Here is a 7665-nt window from a genome sequence, read left to right as displayed (position 1 = left end):
GGCGAAAGTCCTAAATGAGCGACAGAGGAGATATCCGCAAATCAAGAGGGAGTTATTGGGGATTGTCATGGCTCTCAAATGTGACAAGGAGTACTTTATTGGAGCTTTAGTTGTGGTAGAGACAGATTGCTTGCCATTGATTGGTATGATTACGAGTTGCTCTACTCCGGATATAGCCATGTTGAGATGGATTGCATACATCAAGTCATTAAATTCAGAATTTAAACACATAGCAGGAAAGGATAATCCAGTGGCAGATATGTTGTCTAGAGCCAGATATGATGATGAGGAGACTCTACCTGCAGAAGAGGATGATGCAGAAATTTCAGCCACTATGGTTGATCATGTTTGTCATGTCTATGATATTTTGGCTTTCATAGAAGAACTCTATGTGGGAGATTGGTTGCAGATTGGCAGGTACCTTAGTACACTAAGTAAAAGAGATGAATGGACAGATGAAGAGTTCAAGAAGATCAGAAGGAAAGCTTATGGTTATTTTCTCAAGGACAGATTTCTTTGGAAGCATCCGAAGAAAAGAGGCGGATTACCTTTGCGGGTTGTCTGTGATAGAGAGACACAGTTACAGGTGATGAGGGAGTTTCATGAGGGTCCTTGGGCTAGTCGTAGAGGAGTGTGGGCTACTTATGAGAAAATCAAGGAGAAATATTGGTGGAAAGGCATGTATAGAGATGTTTCTCACTTTGTTGAGACTTGCAGAGATTGCCAGATGTATTCAGTAGTGCGTCATCGAGATGAGCTTCATCCGACCTATTCGCTATGCATTCATTATAAGTGGGTAGTTGACTTGGTTACCATGCCTATGGGTCTATGGCAGATGAGATACATTGTTTTGGCTAGAGAGGATCTTACCAATCATGTTGAGGGCAGATCTTTGAGAACGAAGACCACTAGTGCAGTGTGTAAGTTCTTATTGGAGAAAATTTTCTGCAGGTATGGTTGTGTAGGTAAGATCACTGCAGATCGTGGTGAATTAGATGCAGATGAAGCTAGGGAGTTTTTCTCTCAGCTAGGAATCAAGTTGGCTCTAACAACAGCATACAATCCAGAGGGAAATGGAAAGAGTGAAAGAGGGCATCCGCCGATAGTGAAAGCATTAGCCAAAGCATGCAGAGGACGGATTGGAGAATGGCCAAGACTTCTACCATTTGCTTTGTGGGCTGATCGTACGACTCATAGTGTTACCACAGGATATATGCCTGCAGAGTTGATGTATGGTCAGAAACCTGTTATGCCAATTGAGACTTGTGCTTTGACTTGGTCAGTTTTACCTTGGCAGGAGGATTTGACAAGAGAAGAGCTCTTAGCTCTTCGGATTCGACAGTTGGAGAGGAGACCTGAGGATATTCAGCTAGCTATTGACAGGTTGAAGGTTGCTAGACTAAGGAATAAGGACAGGTTTGACAGCAGGCATCGTTTGTGGCCTAGAGCAATAGAAGAGGGAGATTGGGTATTGGTCTTTCATAGCAGCCTTGAAAATCAGCATACTGCACTTCGGAAGATGGTGAAAAGATGGTTTGGGCCGTACATAGTTAAACATGTCTTTGATAATGCAACATATGAGCTGACAGAATTGGATGGGAGAGTGCTCAGAGTGCCTATTGCTCGAAAAAGAATCAAGATTTTCAAGAAAAGAGATGATGAGGAATATGCATTGGAAGAATTTTCAAGAGAAGAACAACAAGAAGAAATTCCAATGGAAGAAACAGATGATATGACACCGGAAATGCATAATGAAGAGATTGATCTATTTGTGGATCTTGATGATAATGATCATGGGTAGTTGGCCCATCCGGAGGATGCGCAGGATTAGAGGGGGTGGATGTCGTATTGCTGCGCATTCGAGGTGTGTAAACCACCCAAAAGTCGTGTGTGTGATTTGATACTTTGTACATACTTAGTTGTTTTTTTTGCTCTTTCATTCTATGCCGAAGACGGAGAAGAATAAGGAATTTTGGTAGACTGGTAACTCGAGATGCAATCTCATGGGCTACACTTATTTCAAGATATGCTGATTATGGGCTTTGTGAGGATGTTTCCTATATCTACAACTGGATGAAGCTTATCAAGTATTTGACAAACTTTCAGAACAAGGGAACGATGCCAGTTTGGTTTGAATGCCATACATGTAGGTAAACTTGATGAAGTTGGGACATTATCCCTATATCTCTTCCTCCCTACTTGTCATGGTGCGCCCCCTAATTGGATGGAGAGGGAACTATGCAAGCTTGTGCTGTTTGGATGGACTGTATTTGAGCCAGACTCCACCATTTCCAATGGGCTGGTTGGTAGTCCGAGGAAGATATAGAAGAAAACCTCACTTGTGACCCAATTGGTCATATCGTGGTTCTGCTGTTTCTTGTCAAAGTTCATTGGTATATGCTATTGTGACTAAGAAATTGCTTTGATGCAAAGGATAATGATTTGGTTGACGACTGGCCCTTTGGTCACCATCTTGTGATATAATGACAATCCAAAAAGATTTGGTTCGGACCATGCTCATATGACAGTGCTTGTTTTTGTTTATCCTTCAACCTATATTTCGGAGGAGGAACAGGGTCTAAAAAGGGAAGAAAAGCAAAAGGCTAATTTTGGGAGGGAAAAAGCAGATTCGAAAAGGATGAGAGATCGAATTGGGGGAAAGAAGAAAAAAACGCAGGGGAATCAGGAGGAAAATAGAGGATACTCTGCGCTGGACGAGGAGGAAAATAGAGGATACTCTGCGCTGGACAAGGAGGAAAATAGGGGGCACTCTGCAACTTCGAGGGTTTTTTTTTTTACAGAAAGGAAGGAAAGGAAATTGAGGACAAGGAAGAACAAAGGAGCAGGACGAAAGAAAAGAGGAGATTTTTTTGTCAATCAGAGAATCGTTGTTGGACAGGAAGACGGGGGGGGTGAAACACACACAGACATTTTTTTTGTTTTGCAGGCTTCCGATATGCGTGGTTTTACTGTAGTTCAGAGGATGGGAAGTAAAAAAAAAAACGGAGATTAAGGAAGCTACTTCATTGCTGTGACGACAGGATAAGCATGCCGTGGACGATGTCAATCAAAGCTCTCTGCTGCACTTTATGCGAGCACATAGAATTGCAAGACACCAGCTGCGAGAATTCATTGGTGTACAAGCTGCCTATTGGACAATGCTGGAGGAAGGGAGAGTAACTCAAACATCTGCCATGATTTTGATGCAATCTGTAGATGAGGCACTGGACTATGTTATATGAGACGAGCTGCGGAAGGAATTTCCGTCCTGTTCGGCTTCTTTCAGAAGTGTTCAAAGGGAATCGAGGTCTCCGTCCAGGTTCCTGCGATCGCTGGATTCACACCTTCTCTTTTTGCCATTGTGTTGTCATCAGATTATCTGTGCTAAGAAGTGGCCGTTCGTAGACTTTTTCGGTTATCATTTATAGATTCCTTCACGTTTGTGAATCGCCAATTTCATCAATGGAGAAGTGAAATGGCCAAGAGCTCTTTTGAAGAGGAACATGATCTAGAGAAGAGGAAAGCTGAAGCCTCTAGGATTCGTGAGAAGTATCCTTACAGGATTCCTGTAATAGTTGAGAAAGCTGAAAGAAGTGACATTCCGGACATAGATAAGAAGAAGTACCTTGTACCAGTTGACCTTACTGTTGATCAATTTGTCTATGTTATTCGGAAGAGGATCAAATTAAATGCAGAGAAAGCAATCTTCATTCTTGTAGACAATGTTCTTCCGCCTACTGCTGTAATTATGTCGGCTATCTATGAGGAGCACAAAGATGAGGATGGCTTTCTTTATGTTACATACAGTGGAGAGAACACCTTTGGGTTGTGCTGAAACCGTTCATATGAAGAACATACAATGATGAGGGTGTTCGCAGGACATTGGAGTCATAACATAACATCATATTCTTGAATTCTTATCATCACCCATAAGTCCAAAACTTATCAAGGGAAAATTGCAAAGGCTAGAACAACGATGGAAGATAAAGAGTTAATGGATTTTCTATTTTCTTTCCTGGCTTCGGGGAGGATGAACTGAATGAACCGATTTCTTCATCTTCAACCCTTGTTTTGTTATTAACAGAAATTAAACAAAGACTTGGCATCATTTTCTCATCTTGCTTACTTGCATGATGGATCTTCTATCCTGAAATTTATGAAGGACTTCTGAAGTTGTGACATTGCTTTCGAAACCCTTCGACATCGTGATTCCATTCAATGCGACACTTGTGCAACAAGTGTGGAGTCATATGATCTTGTGATTGGATCACAAGGAAATGGCCAAATTCTCGCAACGAGGTTGGCAAATCCTTACGCAAGTTGTCTTGCAAGAGGATGAATAATCATCCTAATTTAGTATCTTTCTTGAGTAAAGAAGATTGATTGGAAACTAAAGACCAGCCGATAAACTAAAATAATTGATGAACTTAAGGTTTGACCAAGTCGGGTTAATAGGGTACACCCTAACCCAAGATATAGGGGATCTTGCCATGTTGCAAGTCATCCCGGATCAAGTACTGTTTGCATTCGAAAGGAAGGATTCATTCCTTAATAGTTTGCCAACAAAAACAATCAATGGAAATGTTTGTGCTTGCTATAGATTCTAGAGTATTGTTTGGCTTTGTTTGATCAATGAATTAAAGGGTAAATGGATATCTATATTTCAAGTTGAAGGCCTGAAGGGAGAGGCAGCTTCAGTTACCCCAGACTGCCTCGACCCTAACCAAGGGGGTTGTTAAGCACGCGAGCAACTTGACCGAACCCACTGCGAGAGGTCTCTCCGTTAAGCACTACTTGGAGCAGGAGAATGCTTGGGTGCCAGGGGGGCTCTGGCTGTAAATCCCTCGCCTTCCGGGCCCTGCACAAGAGGCTAATGTGACTCGGGATTGGATCTCGAGGCCGACATACTAGTCTACGAGCGAAAACTTGGATTAGTGATCCTTGTGGATTGTTGGATAGCCTTCGGGCGGATTGTGGATAAGCCTACGGGCTGGACTCTTTGTATTTCAAAGATAAATATGATAACCTGTTAATAAGGAACTTATCTGATATTCTTTTTCTATGTCAAGTGATAAGATTACGTGAAGGAACCAGTGCCTAATGGACTAATTAAATAAGCTAATTGCTACATGTCCAACTAATGTATTAGGTAATTAAATAACTAAAACAAACCGAGGAAAGAGAAGAGGATGGGCCATAGATCCGTCCTATGGATGGGTGGTCCCGGTTGGCCGGGAACTTTTCTCAAATCACGATGGATAGTAGGAAGATCGTCAAGAATACGAATAACAAAAGCCTTGACCTAGAGTTATGATTAAACTCGATTTATGCTGTTTTAGGGGAACGGAATGGGACTATGCCTTATGGCAAAGAGGTTGAGCTTTGCATCCCTCTCGTTTCCCATTCTCCTTGAACCAAGTGCAGCGTGAATCCGCTTCGAACCTGGCGTTTCTGCGTAAAGTAGTTCACTTGGGTCCGACGCTAGTTGCCGTTAGGAAATGACCAATAAGGAAAACCCTACTTCAGGTCGATCCTAAGTGGAAACGGCCGGAATACTTCCGCTACGTGGCAGACGCGGAAAGCCCTAGATCGCAAACCCCGTAACATTCCATGGGAGTGCCGGGCAGAGCTTTCTAGTCACCCTTTCCGATGGACTGCTAAGACGTGTCCTGAAGATACAAGTGGACACGTTACAGTTGGTATCAAAGCCAACCAACAACGGAATTGTTTTTATGAAATCTTAATAAGAAGAAGTAAAGTAAATGTTGATGTTCCAAACATTTCCTTACCTTCAATACTGTCTTGCAGAATTACGAAGCGTGGAACAAGTTCTAGGTATTTCGAGTCATGTTTATGACTGCAATGCATTCTCCGCATTATAGACAAAGGGTTGAGATGATGAACATCCTAGAGAAAATCTATAATCCATCACCTTTGTACATGTAATGAAGATGGATGGGTGCTTCAGGAATCTACTATATAGCCGCCCATTGATTTGCTTATCTACAAACCAACCGAAAGAGGATCAAGTGGTTGGAAGACCTGAAAGTGGTAAAGCTGTTCATTTTTGTGGAAGCTCACGTAAACTCAACTTTACATATTCGAGGTTGGAGGGTTGAGATGAACTCATATGTGTATGAAGAAGTAATCCGTATAATACTCGCCGACAGGATTAAAGTGAAGGGAAAGGATACCCTAAACTTCCAATGACTTACCGATTCCTGAAGATCCATGACCCGAAACTATACTATTATACAGCTCCTATAGATAAATGTAATACAACATTGTTCTCCCCAAACTAAATGTAACAGCTGGCTTATCATCGCAAGAAATGTTGTATCCCGAAAGGGCTATGCCCATATAAATACAAATAATACTTCTTTTTATCAATGTCTGATTGTGCATGAGAATTGATAAAAAGTTAAGTAGCTACATTGCTTACGTGATAGCGGAATTGAAGATGTAATATAAATCAATAACGATTATTGTATAATAACGTTAAGAAACCTTTATCCAGGCACAACCCTAGGTACAGGTTCCTAGTTCGCCTCCTACATCAAGTACTCCTGTAATCCAGGAGAAGAAGTTTCTTCTCAAACAGATCAAGCCGCTCGAGTTTGATGGGAGAGGCAGATCCATCCAAGCTTATGCTGAAATTTGGATTGAATCCATGGAGGATTACTTCGAAGCAGTCGGTATTGCACCCACCAATCAGGCTATGATCGCCAAGCTAAAACTCACCGGCGAAGCCAGGCTTTGGTGGAAGCAATGGTGCAGGGATCAAGGGATCGCGGAGGGATCTGCTACTTGGGAGAAGTTAAAGAAAGCCGTGTAGGGAAGATACTTGCCACCTGCATATCACACGCAGAAAATGAATGAGTTCTACGAGCTAAAACAGCTGGGGTTCACTCTTGATGCATACTACTCTAAATTTGTCTCACTTCTTAAGTATGCACCATAGATGGACATGACACAGCAGGTGTCCAAATTTTGTGCGGATTTAAATCCACTAGTAAATACCCGTCTCGAATCTATGCGTCCATCAGATCTTCAGGACGCACTCATTCGAGCGGCACCTAGAATTCAGGAGGTACAGTCTAGACCAAGGGTAACAAAGCTTGGTCCTATGATGACCCGAACAGAGGAGCTTTCAGACCTCAGATAAAGAGAGTTCAAGGTCATAATCAGGGACAAAGAAAGAAAGCAAGGACTAACAATGTCAACAACTTTGTTCCTACTCAAGGCAATGGCTGAAACCTCCGTTGTTTCCAGTGCAACGAACCCGGTCACTTCAAGAGGCAATGTCCCAAGATTGGTGGAGGACATCGCCAAGCACCTTTCCAAGGAACGGGCCATGGTCAAGGAGCCGCTACCTGAGGCAGAGGAAGAACCGCCTGTATTGCCAATAGGCAAATGCACGAAGAAGAAGAAAAAGAAGATCCGACCATGGAAGCAGAGTTTGAAAGGGCGACAGTCCATGCCACTCTACACAAGAAAGGCCTGAATCGTCAGTTCTCGATGATTCAAACACCGTCGTACTATCAAGGTAAAAGTTTCAAGACCTTGATTGATTGTGGCAGCACACATTCCTTTATCTCACCAGCATGTGCAAAAAGATTAGGAATAGCCACAGTAGAAGTACCTACCTTGCTTGTGAAATTGGCA

At 42.5% G+C, this 7665-nt stretch overlaps 1 pseudogene; it reads left to right on the top strand.

Moving 5' to 3' along the window:
- The first annotated feature begins 3475 nt into the window (after positions 1-3475).
- On the top strand, positions 3476-3835 carry LOC148040610 (autophagy-related protein 8C-like pseudogene; annotated as a pseudogene).
- Positions 3836-7665: the final 3830 nt, after the last annotated feature.

Source organism: Lygodium microphyllum, chromosome 2, assembly GCF_053477565.2.
Source record: "Lygodium microphyllum isolate KBCC chromosome 2, Lygodium_microphyllum_v1.1.10, whole genome shotgun sequence".
NCBI classification, from domain to species: domain Eukaryota; kingdom Viridiplantae; phylum Streptophyta; class Polypodiopsida; order Schizaeales; family Lygodiaceae; genus Lygodium; species Lygodium microphyllum.
The sequence above is the reverse complement of the archived record's forward strand: the minus strand, read 5'-3'. Positions and strand labels throughout refer to the sequence as shown.